The following is a 17,378-nucleotide window of genomic DNA, read 5'->3' on the forward strand; positions in this document are numbered from 1 at the left end:
ATTGTGCACTTAATGAAAGTACGCATGTGAAAATTTTTGGCTCATTTTACGAACGTAAAATTGTAATTTAATCAATGTACATTATTAGCAAACTAATCTTTAGCCTTATGTTACCAAATTAAGATTTTATATGAATTTTTGTTGTACAATTTTTTTAGTTAAGATTAGTAAATATTGTATTTTTTTAAAGATAGGGGAACAAAAAATTTATGTCCATCTCAGTAGTTGAATGAATTATACCAAATAGGGGAACAAAAAAAGAAAAAGAAGAAAAACCCAAACTGTTTAAGTGTAAGTCTAAACAATTGCACACATTTTATGATTTACAATTTTGGGAAAAAAATTGAACCAAACAGGAAAGTATGATTACACAAAAAATACAAAAAAAAAAAATAAAATCCAAGACACTCATTTTATATGATTTTTTTAAGAGCACAGAATTTTATTTTAAATTACAAACACAGAAAAATCAAGATAAGTGTCGATAAAGAATCACCCGAGAAGTTGTTTATTATGAACAACACAAAGTCATAAAGCAACCTGCAAAAAAATTAATAGTGTTACACACACACAAAAAAAAAAATCACAATTATGGTTGATAAAAAAATTGAACCAAATAGGAAAGTATGATTACACAAAAAATACAAAAAAAAAATCCAAGACACTCATTTTATATGATTTTTTTAGAGCATTGAATTTTATTTTAAATAACAAACATAGAAAAACCAAACTGTTTTTTGATCAGCAATAGAATAGAAGTACCATTATATGCATGGAGCCCTTGCAAGCCTCAAGATGATGCTCATTGCTTACCGTATGCAGGTGTGTAGTTCCTTTTGTGTGATGCAGCAATTGGAAAGCATCAACCCGGTGTGGAAGTTCAAAACGTATGCAAAATACAATGAAGATATAGGGGAGTTTCAGAATTTTTGTATGAAAAATACAGTGAAGTTATACAGTACTTTTCACTGAAATCAAATGCAAAATGCAATTCAAGGAAGATGTTGTAACTGCTTTAGACGTGGAGAGTGGGAAGTGGAAAGTGGAATTGGTGTTTTAATTTATCATTTTACCCCTAATAAAAACTGATGTAAGTGTAATAAGTTAAGGTCATTTAGGAAAAATTGAGAAAAAATTGTTTAGGAGTGGCTTCATGACACCAAAAATGTTGTTCCCTTTTAATAAAAGAATAGATATAACTTACAAATCTACAAGAAAATACACACATGCGTGTATACATATACATGTGTGCTTGTTTATATTGGATTTTCAAATGACAATGATTATCTCCAAGATTCTGGAAACTTTTAGAGCAGTTTACGTAGAAATTAACAAGTAATTTATATATATATATATATATATATATACACATATAGATAGATAGGTAAAGATTTATACCTTTCGATGTGAGAGAACAGAGCACTGGAGAGAGAGAGAGAGAGAGAGAGAGAGAGAGAGAGAGAGAGAGAACTGCCTAAAATTGAGGAAGAAACAAGGGATAGAGCCAAGAAAAAGAAGGTATATTTGGTGGGTGTTTGGAAAGTGGCTATTTTTTAGGCTTTTGGCTATTTTAGTAGGCTATTTTAGTTTTTGTGTTTGGGAAGATAGGATGAATTTTTATTTGAGTTGTTGTATTGAAAAATGCATTTGAAACGATGTTTGAAACTGAAATGACAAATTTGTCCGTAATCTCATTTTTTTCAAAATTGTTCTAAAGGGGCAAAAGTGTCACTTACTATGTGTGAGACTAGGCTGGGGCTGCACTGACAGTGTAGGCTGCTGAAACTGTCCAGCTGCCTTTTTTTATTTATTTTTATTTTTTTATTAATATAAATTATTGGTTTATGGTATTTGAGGCTTTTTGACTTTTTTAGTATTTGAGGCAATTTTAGCCTCAAACTTGGCTTCCCAAACACCCCATACAAGGCTTTATTGTATAGCCCATTGTAAAATAATAAGTAAAGAAAAACCATGAGTTATAATTAAAAGAAAAGAATGAGTAACTATTAACGGGTTTTAATGGTTGGACTTAATTTTTGGGTTTCACTTTATTTTCAGTTTGTGATCGGATTAGAAGATATTGTTGGCCCTACAGGGGCCCAATATGGGTCCCATTTTGATAATCCGAACCATTCAATGTGTAGAACTCATCGAGTAATATATGCTTGTAAAAAATCACGTTGATTGGATATCGATAACTATCTCATCGGATCAGATTTCTATCAACTGCTTATTTTTTCACTGCCTATTTTTTTTTTATACAAAACTAATTTGATCATGTAGCTATAGATATCCGATCAACATGATTTTTTACAAGAATATAGTACTTGACGAGTTCTACACATCGATTCAGATTATCAAAAACGAAACACGTGGTGGACCCCCATGGGCCCAACAGCACCCTCCAGTCCGATCACGGACTAGAGGGAAGCCAGACCTTAATTTTTTATCAAATTTTATTGAAAATAAATTCTAATAAATTGTCATTAAATATAATTTTTTGTAACAATTTTAAAAATTTATAATTATTGACTTTTTTGTCATAATTTTAATAAATTGTCGTTAAATTTATAATTAGTGATATTTTTTCGTGACGAATTTTTTAAATTTTCATTAAAAATTAAAAATTAGTATCTTTTTTTGTAACAACTTTTTTAAACGGTCGCTAAAATTTATAATTAGTGATTTTTTTTGTGACAATTTTCAAACTGTTGATAAAAATTAACAATTATTGACTTTTTTTAATATTATTTGATGACAAACGTTTTTAATTATCGTAGAACCTATTAGACAATAAGTCCACCTATTAGGACCTATGCATAAGTCTCTCTTACACTGCATTTGGTTGGAGGATTTGGGAAGGGATTAGAAAAAGAAAAGTAAAATGTTAGATAAAATTTGAATAAAATATACTTATATTTCACATAGTTTTACACATCTCTTCTCTTTTCATTTCCAAATCCCTTGTCAAATCCTCTAACCAAACATAACGTTGAAGAATTCATGCCTTATAACTAAAATAATATTATAACTAAAGAAGAAAAACGATTATAATTAAAAAAGAAAATGACATGATTAAGGGTGCATATAATGCACCCCTTTCAAGGGTGTATATGTTAGAATTTCCCATTTAGATAACATAAATCCTAAATTACTACATATTTATAAAAAAAAAAAATTAACCCCTAAATTATTACATATTATCATCTTTACCTCGTTGGCTTTGAAATTTGGCATCGGCTTCCCGGACTCCGCCCCATGAAAAAGTGGATTTCAATAAGGAAAAATTACTTATAAGTGGGATTTAAGAAAAATAAGTACGGGATATTGGCAAGTTTTTTGAAATAACAGCCGCAGTGGAGAATACAAAAGTAATTATTGAAAAATAATTTTTTTTTTTTTAATTTTAGATTGACCAATATACCATTTTCTTGTCTTTTTCTTAACTTTCTGCCATCACATCTTTCATGTCACTCATTCACTCACACTTTTTGTAGAGAAGATTTTGCTTATGATATTCATCTTTGAATCAATAGTAAAAAAGTCATACATAATGATGCGGTTCATTACGAATATTTTACTTTAAAACAAAATATTATTAAAGATAAATTTATTTGTGATAATGATATTATCACATCATTCTTCTAAAAATTTTTGTATATATTTTATATATGAATAGAATTTTCTAACCTATAAACCAATCATGAGAAATGAGTAATCTTTCTCACAATTTTTTTATCATTTTTCACAAAATCATCCCATTCAAACGGAGTGCAAGGATTGTTGTTATTGTTGAAAAAATATATAAAAATTGTATTGAAATATGTAAAAATATTTTGAGATATGTGAACAGTGTATTAAAATTAGAGTAAATTGTTGGAACAATCTTCTATGTAAAAAAAAAAAAACTTGAAATAAATTCAAACGAAATAAATAAATAACATACCAGATTTATTTATCGAACCGAATTAAAATTAAGACTAAGTTGAGTGTGTGACACTCTATCCTTAAGATAGATTTGCCTCGCTATGGTGCTTACGGTTGAGTGGCGTCTATCTCCCAGGATACAATGATCTTCACAAATTGTAGTAGCACTCCAAACAATTTGTTCGGCGAACCAAACCTGTGTTCTAACTCTCTGAATATTTATTCCTAAAATTATAAATGAAGAATAATGTACTAAAGATTACAAATGGATAGAAAGAACAAATTTCAGACTGATTTCTTCAGATCTCTTAAATACTGGATTTATGGCAGTATATATAGGCAACCAATCACTGCCCCGAACAAGTCCAAATAAATAGTGAAAAGGTGCATAAAGCCTATGAACAGGTGCACCCTCTACTATTCAAATTTGAAGTGTGGTTTTGACCGTAGTAGGAACAAATTTCCAAATACATTGAAAAGGGACCCGTTGGAACAGTTAAGGAACTGTTTCACCTTTATTGTTTAAACCATTTAATATATATATATATATATATATATTAAACTAGTTTAATAAATAAAGGAAGAGGTACTAATTTTAGGAAACTATTAAGGAACCTAAAATTTGAATTTAGAATTAAATTAAATTCCCACAATTACAAACTTTAGAAAACTATAAAAGAACTCAAAATTTGAATTTAGAATTAAATTAAATTCTCACAATAATTTTTATTGAAAAAATTCAAATGAATTTTAAAATAAAAAATTAATGTTAGACTCGAAAACGACATCAACTTCCCATTCACTCATAAATGGTTTTGACGAACCGTCTTCACCGTGTAACTTGCCACATGGCAAGGAACACTTCACCTCTTCGGACTCGCCCCAAAAGACGTTCGGGGCCCACTCAACTTGGGCTCAAAAATATGCCTATATTAAACTATTTTTCCAACATAAATTACATTGATAGTCCTTTCAATTTGCTCATTATATCATTTTGGTCCTTATAATTTCAATTAGCTTGATTTCGACCTTTAATTTTAAATTGTGTCAATTTAGTCAAATTGATAACGTCAATTAGGTTTTGAAGAAAAATGGTCACCAAGTTAGTTGAAATTAACTCATTGGATTGAACAAATTTATAATTTTGTCTATAAAATCAGAATACATGTTGCTTCTGCGTACATTGTCTTTCAAAAAATACTAACAATTGCAATAAATTGGATTAAATTGAGATAAAATTATAAATTTCATATCAAAATCGAGCCAATTGAAATTACAAAAATCAAAATGACACAGGACAGAAATATAGGATTATTGGTGCAATTTCTCCTTAAGACTATAAATATTTTAATATTTTGTGCATCTTATTGACAACTCTTAGAACTACCATTAGTAGGACGAACCAACCATGAGCTATTTATGAACGATTCGGTTCGTTTGCACAAAGTTTTTGGAATTAGGTAGAAAGAGGGAAAAAAATTATGGGAAAAGTATAAATCAATGGTACCTTCACAAAATATTTACAATTCATGAAAATATTTATCATTTTATTTATTAAACTTGATAAAATTTATCATTGATTTAATTTTATTTTTGAAAAATTGCAATTTCCACATGAATATATTAATACACAACGTGATCCATTTTCCACATGAATCCGCGATCATTTTGTCTCATTTTTCTAACAAAATGGTCACATACCTCACATATGGGAGTTTAGATCCTCCAGAGTTCCTTCTCTAGAGTGATCTCTTTATAGTTCGATTCAATGGTTGAAATTAAGAGAAATCAAAATCACGTCATTTTGATTAAGTATGGAAAAACAAAAACAACACAGAACAAAAAGAGAGACAGAGAAGAGACCCCTCATTTCCCTCTCAATCGATAGAGGGAGTCCTTTGGTGGTGCAGCAGATTGAAGATCGCTTGGTGGACCCAGAATTTTCTATTTCTTGATGTAGTTGCATTGTGTGTTTTCGTTGTATTGCTATTGTTATACGAACTCGCAGTTTGGGATTTTTTATCATACTAGTTGGACCCCACCCGCTACGCTCGTGGGGTTGCATTATTATTGGTAGAAATAATAAGAAAATAAAATTGAAATGATTATTTTTCTTCAAAAAAATCCCCAACACAAAATGCACAATGTTTCTTCTTTTCTATTGAATAATTAGTTACATTTTACATTTAACGAAATTGGGAACCAAAAAAAAAATCAGTCCCTTGTTGTCCTAGAAAAAATGAAAATACTTTGCGGATTAGTTAAATAGTTTAGTTTTTTTTTTTTCCCTTCTTGCATCCAGCCAATACTTTGTCAAAGGTTACACGTATGGTTATGCTCAACTGGTCATGAATTCCCTGTATCAAGAAGATTTGCAAATTAGAAAGGCATACTCATTCAGTTAGTAAACTAGTGTGGAAGAGTTCTTCAAATCTCCTATAAGCAGCTCTTGTGAGTAATGGGCATATGTATGGCCATGATTTCTTGAGTCAAATGGATGTTGCAACCACCTCTTTTAAGGATAAATTACAAATACACCCCTTGAAATTTGATTAAAATAGAAATCGCCCCCTTGATTTTGAAAATTACATTCCACCCTCTGCGGTTTCTAATTTCATAACAAATCGTCCTTTTATTAATAAATCATCAAGTCAATTAACAGTTTTTAATGATTTTAAAAATACGTTTCAATTAATAATTTAGATAATTTTATTATTGTATAGGAGAGCAATTATAAATTTCATTTGTTTTAGTTAATTATGTTAAATAAAAAATTCTAATAAGGGGGTATTTGTAATTTTTCAAACTACAGGGACAATCTGTATTTTTAGCAAACTTCAGGGTTGTATTTGTAATTTACCCCCTCTTTTATTAGCATGTGCTTGTGGACATGCAACTAAAACCTAAACCACTAAAATCACCAGAAAATATGAAGAAATATAAGCATAAAGGCGACCATTTCTTCAAAAGAATCAAATAGCATTTTAATGGTATATGCCCAACATAATTTGCACAAACCATTGCAATCTAACATCTATTCATGTAGTTCAAATTTCTATATGACATATTACTAATAGTTAAAAAAATAAATAAATTTCTACAGCAGTGATTCATCCCCTTAAAATTAGAGCTCTAATTGAGCTCTAGTGAGGTGGAAAATAAAAAAAATAAAATAAAAACAAAAAACCAAAACAACACATCAGATGAGCCTCACACACACATTAGAGCAATTAGAGCTCCAAAATATTTTTGATGAATACCATGGTTCTTATTTTTGACATACAAAAACACTGCCCCTTATTGAGCACTTAAGTTTCGCACAAGTTGCTTAATCCATTGCTTGTTGCTTTCGAGTCGGAGCCCAGCTCCACTCCAAATTCACCATCGCTTGAAATTCACATTTTCCATCATATGGTATTGATTCTATTTTTCATATTTCTTTATTTTCTTCAATCTTTGTCATAACAGACCTCAACAGATGGGTTTAACCAGAAAATCCAATAGCTGGTTCATTCATTCATTTTATCTGAAGTATGACCTTTTGATGAATGACTGTCAAACAAACAAACAAACAAACAAACAAAAGAGAGAGAGAGAGAGAGAGAGAGAGAGAGAGAGAGAGAGAGAGAGAGACAATAGTTAACTAAAAGAATTCATTCTAAAGTTATTGATTTTATTTCTCAACTTATCACTTAAAGAGAAAACTCAGGTGTGGATCATACACCTGGTTTTGATTGGAACCAGCTAGTCGCAATCATATTGATCTATTATTATGGGATTTGAGACATTTTCCTTCCACACATTCTGAAAATCAATCTTCATGGAAAAACCACTGCGTGTCATGTTTTGATCGTTACCCCAATTTCATAGTTGGACGGAAATGGTTCATGAAGACTTATATCATGCACTTGCACCAATGGACTTGATTTCACAAGCTTTCAATATTAACAGATGAAGGTCATCATCATTCAAGTTATTCACTAAGCACATGGGACGGAACAAACAAGTTTTAGAACCTAAGAAAAAGATAATTTATCAAACAATTAACAACAGAAAAAAAAAAAGAGAGGAAATTATTGAAAACACAAATAACAATATTTTATTATGTTAAACAAAGTCTGACAAGTGATTTTCTTAGTTTATATTTTTTCTTGGTGGTTATTAAATGGCTAATGAAATTTGGATTATGCCGAATGACAGCCTAATGAGTTGTCAATTCAAAATAGAAAATGAAAAATAGAGGGATCTTTCCAATCAATACTGTCACGATACAGTATCCAGGTGCAGCTCGTTAACAGTGGCTTGGCTATAGTCATTATGACAAAAAAAAAAAATAATGTTTTGATAGATGTACAAACCTCTCCACCTGGAAGACGAAGGTGTTCAGACCATAGCGTAACGTGAAGACTCGAATAAAATTTTCCTACCTTCCAAGGCTTTCCTCTCATACACGAATCCACAAATTCTTTGTCTTCAATAAGTACACCAATCTGAATCAACAGCATTTTTGTTAACAACTAAGAGAACTACTACAAAAAAGTGGAGGAGATTTGTACATTAAAATGGAAGGGCATATCATAATAGATGTGTAGTTTGACAAGAAGAAGTTGGAGTTGCCAGTAATATGATTGGTTGTGACTAAACGGAGAAACAATTCAAGAAGTCAGCAATAACAACAAAATTCCGTGTGTTAAGAACAGCAATCTGAAAGTAAAGAGTTGTATCTACTACTTTAGTTATTAGTTTGTACATTTTAAAGGGGTAAAAAAAATTTGAATTGTTCAACAACTTGTATTATTGAGAAATTGTGACTTATCAATCCATCTGTGAAAGTTGTTCTCGCTTGAACCAAAAAAAGGTAATACTCATATAATGTAGACGCAACAAAAGAACTCAAAAATAAGAAAGTTATCACAAAAATTTATCTAATCTTATAATCTGTAGATCAGATTATTCCACCACTCTTCTGATTGCAAAGAGCATCAATGGCTCACTTCACAATTTTTTTTTTTATTTTTTTGGAAAAAAGAAATGAACAAAATGAATCCATAGATGCAAAATTTTCAAACTTCCATTATGCAATCAACTACGAGATAAATCATACTGTATCCGGTTCTGCAATTTAAAACAGCTGGTCAAAGAATAGAAAACATTAATGCAAAAGGATCCAAAAGTTTAAGTTGATACCTCAGAATCTCTTAATCCAAGTAAACTCATGTTGTTTATATTAGCTAATCCTATCAAGGATATGCAGTCATCAATTATCATGATTTTGCTATGCACATATATCAGCAGAAACATAAGAATGCGAAATGAGATGTGAATATCTTCTCTCCATACCATACTTCACATGATCCGGTTCCCAAATTTGGTTTTCTAGTTTTTGTATCTAATACCAAACAATTGAGCAGTGAAGGCATGTTTGGAATAAGGTAGTAAACAACTTCTACCAAAAACAAAGTAAACAAATCGAGAGGAAAAAAAAAATAGAAACATAAGGAACGCTCTTACAGGAATTTTAGCGAATAGCTGGCATGCTTCCATCAATTGAGTCAAGGAATTTGAGAATCACTCTCTCCAAAACCTAACTAGAGAATGTAATTGTTGCATTTCAGCTGGAGAGTAAACAAAAAAAAATTAAACACTAACAGATATTCCATTTATTGATCCAAAAATGGATTAAGAAATTAAGATAATGATACTAAATTAAGAGAAACGAATGAGGTACATACCAGAGGGGGGTAAGAGAAAGCAAAAGGCTTTTCCCTGAATTGAAGATCTATAACAATTGATGGGAGAGGGTTTCATGACGATTGAAAACGAAATTCAGGAGCCACCGCCAAGAGTGTGTAGAAAATGAATTCAAAACTGTGAGCATACAGTGTATACATGTTCACCGCCAAACCGAAAGCTTTCCAGAGCACAGATGGGAGCCCTGGGTTGGCTTTATGGGCAGTTCACTGAAACAAAAAACAAAAACAAAAAATATATCCTTTTTCAACTTTATCTTCTTCCTCCTTTTTACAAGAAAACAAGGGGAGGGTTGAAATTCATTAATGAAAAGTAGTGTTAAGGAATCTGTCATCCCAAGCTCACAATAGGGTTTCAATCAGGGCTAACCTCCTTTCTCTAATATGAATAATGTTCTCAAGACCTGAGAAGAAAAAGGGGGTAAGAAATTAATCAATTAAAGGTAAATGTATTGGGTGGAGTAGTTGATGTGAAAATGACATTTTCTTTTATGTTGCTAAAAAATATCAAGCTTGGCTTTTGATTGAGTGGAAACCAATCCCAAGCTTAAGTAGCTTGGTTCATGTAGAAGGATGGTTTCTTGGTGCTTAATAAGTCAAGTTTGGGATCAACTTGAAAAATCAAAAGAACTCTAGAAGTTGGCATTGAAAAAAAGCTCATAATCGAGCTTAAATCCAAGTAACTCAATAAGCTCCATATATAGTATTCTAGCTATGATTACCGTCAACAAATATGGCCTTATTGACACTTATGATGCCTTTCTTGATTCAGTGCCTTGGAGAATTCACTATAATTATGCAAACCTGTAATACAAGAATTTGTGTTTCTAATGATGAAAATGGAAGAGTTTGAAATGAAAAATAAATAAAAATGGATGAGTTTGAAAATATTCTTGAAAAACAAAAAATGTAATTTGCAATGTTCATATCCTTTGGTATCAACTACGCGGCCATAAAACAAAAGAAGTTTTATTTTACTAAGAGTGCTCCATATCTGCGCAGATTTAGATCCTAAACTGACTTCAGGATTAGCTTTGTTGTTCTACTGAAAATCTTTTGGAAGGATTGTTTACTATTGGCATTGAAAGAGTTCTGAATTGCTAACATTTACTATTTCATTACAGATCATATAAAAGCAGTCCGAGTAAGATTGCAAAACATCCAAACTACCTCCCAAATGTCACCTAAGATCATGACAATTAGATATTGCACGCATGAGGAAAGCAACTAAGATTAAAAGATTTGAAATTCACCTCTCACCAGAATTAAAATCTTTGAAAAGATTACTTGAGGAACAATGGCTTCTCTAATCTTTTCATTCACAGTGAAAATCCAACTAAAATTATGCTTAAAAGGTAAATTGAACTATGTTTAATATCATTAGCAATACAAAAAAGGTAAATTGAAAAACAAAAGAAAAAAATTGTAAGCCATTTGAATTTGCACATAACCAACTCTAAAAGAACACTTCGGAATTGAACTTGTCTAAAGTTAAGTTGTGTTGCATCCACACGAGACTAAACACAACTCGATGCATTTACAAAGTTATAAAAATTCAATTTTTAAATTGTTTTTTGTAATTCAAATTTTATTAAAACACAAAGAAAACTAATTCAAATTATATTCAAACAAACTCCAAGCAATTGTGCAAATTACTATTTTGTTTTACTGAATGCTCACTTGAACAAAGGCAGATAATTGTATTAAGATCAGATGAACTATTGTCTTCTCTTCTTTTGTTAAAAAACTATTGTCTTCCTATTCTTCTTAATGGTGCTTCAACATCAACTACTGACTTTGTTGTTCTTAAGTACTTATTTAAAAACAACAATTTCAACTGAAGCTTAAAATGTTGAGGCTCAAGTAGGAATAAGGGATTCATTTACAGATATTAATAAGAACTTCAAACCAAAGCACAAATGCATGAACATTAATTTGAGCAAAAAACAAATTCAATTCAATGTCGGCACTAACCAAGCTCATAAGCAGACATCTGAAAACAATTGTCAATGAAGCAAACATAGGACAATGGAAGTAAGAAATGGAATTCATAGCTACGGGAATATGGAAGTTGGGGAATGTCATGCCTCTTTTGTTTCTTGGACCAAATTCAGAGTAGTTTGCAACAAGGCAACAATTTACACCTCTTAAAATAGCAGAACTTGTGGAAGAAGCCTGAGTGGAAAGCTGCAGCAACACACGCGGGAAGAGGTGATGAACAGCTTGTTGGAGAAGACCCAATTGATGGAGATGTTGCTCAGCAATCTTCAACAAGGGTGAATTTTCCATTTCACCTGCGTTAGACACACTGATGCTAGAGGCGGATTTTCCTTCTTTTATAGGTAGGTTATAGACTAGAAGATTGTTCCTAGCATTGTGTTTTTTATTTTTTTAACACTTTCTACCAGTAAATTTTTGCTTTCCTCATAATAAAGATCATTCACATTTCCCATTAGCTATATACATTGATTAAGTTTTAGTTTTGCATCTAACTAATATGTCACTAATACCATTACACCATCAGATTAAGTTTTAGATTAATATATGATGAGAGTGAAATCAACATAAATGAAACATTTTTCCCATTACTCAATAATTTATGAGTGATATTGGTTAGTATTTGATGTATAACAACTTCATAATCCATCATATTATGAGCTAAATCTTTTTTTGTTTTTGTTTTTCTCTTTTAGCTTCTATGGCATTAGTTTTTTGTTTTGAGCCAAGCTCCCTTATGTACAATAGAACTACTAGAGAGCATAAACCAAAAAACGAAACTATGACAAAACTAGATAGAGAAGGCATCCATATAAACATATAGAAACCTTAACTAGTTATAAATATTTGATGACAATGCCACAAGTACAACCACTTTCATGCCTTTTCTAGCTTAGCAATTACAGATTCAGAAAGTAAAAAATGGGGGAGAAGAAAAGTGAGGGAAAGAAAATCCTAGAACATCAAAATAACCTATAGATACGGCTTTAGTTAAGAATCATTTCTTCTTCCATCCTAATGCCTTTGTCCCCTAACCCCAAGAAATACAGTTCTAATCTTGTGTAGTTCTTTGAGAACATCTTTCACACTCATTCTTTCACTCGGCATTTCAGCAGAACATGAAACTCCAATTTGAAAGACTGGTACTAGGCAAGCCTCTAGTTTAGAAATGTTGGTTGTACTACATTGCATGCTCCTACTTGGCTCCTCTTCCATTTCCAATATGATTTGGGGATCAATGATCTGCATTACTTTGCCCGGAAGACACATTTGTACATAGCTATGGAGGTTTACATTGCCCATAAACATGTTATTAGTTGGTCTTTTTCCTGTGAATATTTCTAGTAGCAACACTCCATAACTGTACATATCACCTTGCATTGATACCTCTTCACCCATACCATACTCTGCAATATGAAATAGTTAAAAAAAATGCCCAAAATTTTTACTTTTGGTATGATTGTTGAACTAATAAGTTGTATTTCTTTTGCTGAAAAAAAAAGTTAAACATTTCAAAAGATAAAATTATCTCAAGGGTTAAAATCTATGTTCAAACACCATAGGGGTAGGACAATGGTTGATTTAATTTGTTGTGGTAGCTATACAGACAATAAGGCAAAGTCAAGGAAAATCATCTCCAAAACATGGCTTAATTTCTATATAATCTCGTAATTAATTTTTAGTTCACCGCAAGATAATAATATAATGTAACTAAATAATATTTCTTAATCAATTTCAACGTAAGAAGCACTAAACAATTACCTGGGGCAACATAGCCAATTGTTCCTCTAATCCCAGTTGAGCTTGATTGCTGATGAATAGAAATTCCATTGGTTGCTGAAAAAATCTTTGCCAAGCCAAAATCACTAACATGGGCACACAAATCACCGTCAAGAAGAATATTACTTGGCTTTAAATCACAATGAATAAAAGCCATTTCACAATGATGATGAAGATAATCCAATGCACATGCCACATCAATGGCAATGTTTAGCCTTTGAACAAAGTTCAAGTTCTTAGGTTCATGTGGCTCTAAAAGACTTAGGTGTAACCAATTTTCTAAGCTCCCATTTTCCATGAACTTGAAGACCAAAGCCTTGAAGTCGTTGCCCTTAAAATCAATGCTTGAGCAAGCTGTAATTATCTTGACAAGATTTCGATGGCGAATGTTCTTCAATGCTTCACATTCTGTAACAAAACTTTTGTTCGCTCCACATTCGTGTAGTTTGAACACCTTCACAGCAATAATTTGTTCATCGGAGTTAAGAATCCCTTTATAAACAGAACCATATTGTCCCTCACCAATTAAGTTGGATGGAGAGAACCCATTTGTTGCTTGAAAAAGTTCTCCAAAAGATAGTTGCAAATATTGGTTTTGCAAAGGCGAGGCTAATTTGACTTGTTGTCTTGACGTTTTGTTTCGGTAAATAATAGCTAAAATGCACAATGATAATAGAACAATAGTCAGAGTAACAATTAGCACTATTACTCTATGGTTGAAAAGTCGTTTCCTTTCATTTAAGACTTGCATTGGGCATGCAGGCAATTGCAATAGTTTAATTCCTCCGCATAGCTTACTATTTCCAACAACTGAGAAGGCACTAATGTTCGTGAAAACTCCTTCATTCGGAACTTCACCATCAAACATATTGTAGGAAAGATTGAGATATTGAAAGAACCGAAACTCCCCGAGAAACCTTGGAATCTGTCCACACAAGTTGTTCCTAGAAACATCTAGTTCTTGAATACCTCTCAGTTGTCTGAAGGCCATCGGAATTGTACCTTCGAAGAGGTTACCATCGATGTAGAGGAATTCTAAAACTTCACAATTGCCGAGAGTGGCAAGGATTTCTCTAAATAGTTTATTTTTTGATACATATAGTCCACCTAGATTTTTCAAGTTGCCCACTTCTTGTGGTAGTAATCCTGTTAAGTAATTTTGATTCAAGGATAGACTAATGAGGGAAGATAGACCAAAGATTTGATAAGGTATTGCTCCTGTGAGATGATTGTAATCAAGATAAATTTGTTGTAGATTGGTACAATTGCCTAAAGAAATTGGAATGCTTCCCTCAATCATATTTGTTGACAAGTCAAGTACACCAAGCCTACTCAGGTTTCTAATAGACGATGGAATCTCTCCAGAAATGTTATTGTATTGAAGCAAGAGCCTTTCCAACATGGAGAGTTTTCCAATGGAATTTGGAATACTATCTGTAAGCAAATTCTGACTTAGAAAGAGGTATCGCAAATTTACAAGGTTCCCAATACCAAAAGGTATGTTTCCAGATATATAGTTGGCTTGTAGATTGAACCAAGTGATATTGGTGGAGAGATTTGCAATAGAATGGGGCAAAAAACCTTTAAAATAATTCAATGCCAAATCTAGAACTTGTAGATTGGAACAATTGGATAAAGAAGTGAGGAAGCTCATTAATTCATTGGCTTGGTTTGTTCCAAGTGAATTGTCAGAAGCACCTACACCGGCTAAAGCATCAAGGGTTCCCAGATTCATAGGCATGGGCCCAGTAAACGAATTGCGGCCAAAATTAATGTATGCAAGTCTTGTAGCATTGACTAATGACGATGGAATTTGGCCATAGAATTGATTTGAAAAAACATAAAATTCTTGCAAATTCGGAAGGGTCAAGCCTAAATCTGGTGGTAGAATTCCATGCAGTTGGTTGGAACTAATAGAGAATAAATAGATTGATGAGATGTTGTAAAGCGAAGTAGGAACCATACCGGACAAATTGTTTACTGACAGCTGAAGAAACTCCAACTTGGAAAGCTGCCCAAGTTGGGTGGGAATGCTTCCCTCTAGATTATTGAACCCTAGAGAAAGCTCACGTAGATTGGAAAGGTTCCCAATTGAAAGTGGGATAGTTCCAGTAAGATGATTGGTTGCAAGATTCAACTTTGAGAGATTGGACAAAAAACCCAGCTCGGTGGGAATTTTACCTCCTAAATGGTTATCACGCATATCGATATATCTCAAGTGTGAACAATGAGTCAAATTGGTTGGAAATTCACCTTGGAAAGAGTTATTCAAAAGCAGAAGGTACTGCAGACGAAACAACTTGCCAAGTTCTTGTGGGATTTCGCTATGAAAGCTGTTGTTACCTAGATCAATCCTCCTGAGGAAGGTGAGGTTCCCAATTTGAGGAGATACGGAGCCCACCAATGCGAGAGATGACAGGTTTAGGGCTGCCACACGTTGATGTTGACGACCGCATGAGATTCCTTGCCAATTGCAAAAGTGAATTGAATGATTCCATGAGCTTAAGGCACCCCGAGGATCTCCTTGTATCAAATCCTTGATTGCAAGCAGAGCCTGATGGTCTGTCTCGTTGGTGAGAACTAAACTGGGATTGCCCTTGGTAGTGGTAATCAGTTCAAGAGAGCTCATGAAAAAGAAAATGAAACAAAGTAAAGATGTATTGAGTAGACCACTGAGAAAAGTCGAATTTGTTTGCTCCATTTTGCATAAAAAATAGAATATTATTATGAGAAATGGAGCTGATCAACTTGTATACACCAATGGGGAGCCAAATATATGTAACGGGGAGCCAAATATATGTATTTATAGAGCCAAAGGCCGGGGACTTTTTTGATTTTTTTGGGATTGAACATGGTCTGGATTGGTTTGGATTGGGATAAAATCAGGACCAATCCATTATCTATAGTTCTTGAAAATTTGAAATCAATCCAATCCGTTTAAATCGTGAAACCAATCCATTTAAATACTAATTTGATCGGTGTAGGACTACAGATCACATAATTAAATAATAAAAAATATACATAGAACATTTTAATTTCATAAAAACATAAATATAGTATCCTATTAGTTCCACAATAACAACATGTCGACATATTATTCTAGAATTTAAACAACCATAAGAAAATTGGTTCCATCGTAAGTATTTAAACCATTACAAATTAAAACTAAAAACCAACAAACAAAAGCAATAAAAGAGCGGATTTAGGTTTGGGTTGGAATAAGAGAAGATACTATGCGGAATGACGGTTCCAATATAGAACCGTGAGGTTCAATCCAGAACCGATCTGTGAACTATGGGGTTTAATACAGTGTGTACACAAATTCGAAAATTTAAATTTGAGATAGTTTGAGGGGCTCGTGGGGTTCACCACATGTCATATTTTGATAAATTGAAGCATTCATTTTGTAGAACCATTTGTTCATATCTTTTATGAAAAAAATAAATTAATTTGATAATTGTAATATTTTTATTCGATCGCATTTATTTCCAAAAAAGCGAATGGTCCATTTTAAAAAAACATACTTGTCGTTCATATTTTTAGAGACAAACACAATAAATAAAAATATTATGATTATTATCAGATTGACTTAATTTTTACCACAGATGATATACATTAAGGATCCTATAAAATGAAGGTTCAAATCCTAGAAATAGAGTCCTTGATGGGCTCCACGAACTCCTTAAGCTCTCTCAAGTTCATATTTGAGTTTGACAGAAGCTTAAGTTTCCCAATTCAATATCATTTTGTTAATGATTTCGTTTTAAAAATGAACCAAATTAATTCGAATTAAAAATTAATGGATTTGACAAAATTAAAACTTAATCATCTAAGTGACACATAACGCAAACTTAAACACTCTGTTTGTATCATGTGACTTCGTAAGAAATTACCTATACTATTATTAAAAGTAAACCCGTCACT

General features: G+C 32.2%; 1 long non-coding RNA gene and 1 pseudogene across 1 annotated transcript; both read right to left on the reverse strand.

The window, feature by feature from the left end:
• Positions 1–7,253: 7,253 nt before the first annotated feature.
• LOC114273698 (uncharacterized) lies at positions 7,254–10,085 on the reverse strand. Its single transcript, XR_003633178.2, has 3 exons — positions 9,660–10,085; positions 9,439–9,542; positions 7,254–8,417 (listed from the first exon to the last, which is right to left on the reverse strand). It is a non-coding gene; the product is annotated as an uncharacterized LOC114273698 (long non-coding RNA).
• Positions 10,086–12,689: 2,604 nt separating this feature from the next.
• On the reverse strand, positions 12,690–16,155 carry LOC114273680 (LRR receptor-like serine/threonine-protein kinase EFR pseudogene; annotated as a pseudogene).
• Between the last annotated feature and the right edge of the window lie 1,223 nt (positions 16,156–17,378).

This window comes from Camellia sinensis, chromosome 11, assembly GCF_055761805.1.
Source record: "Camellia sinensis isolate YWXY chromosome 11, ASM5576180v1, whole genome shotgun sequence".
NCBI classification, from domain to species: domain Eukaryota; kingdom Viridiplantae; phylum Streptophyta; class Magnoliopsida; order Ericales; family Theaceae; genus Camellia; species Camellia sinensis.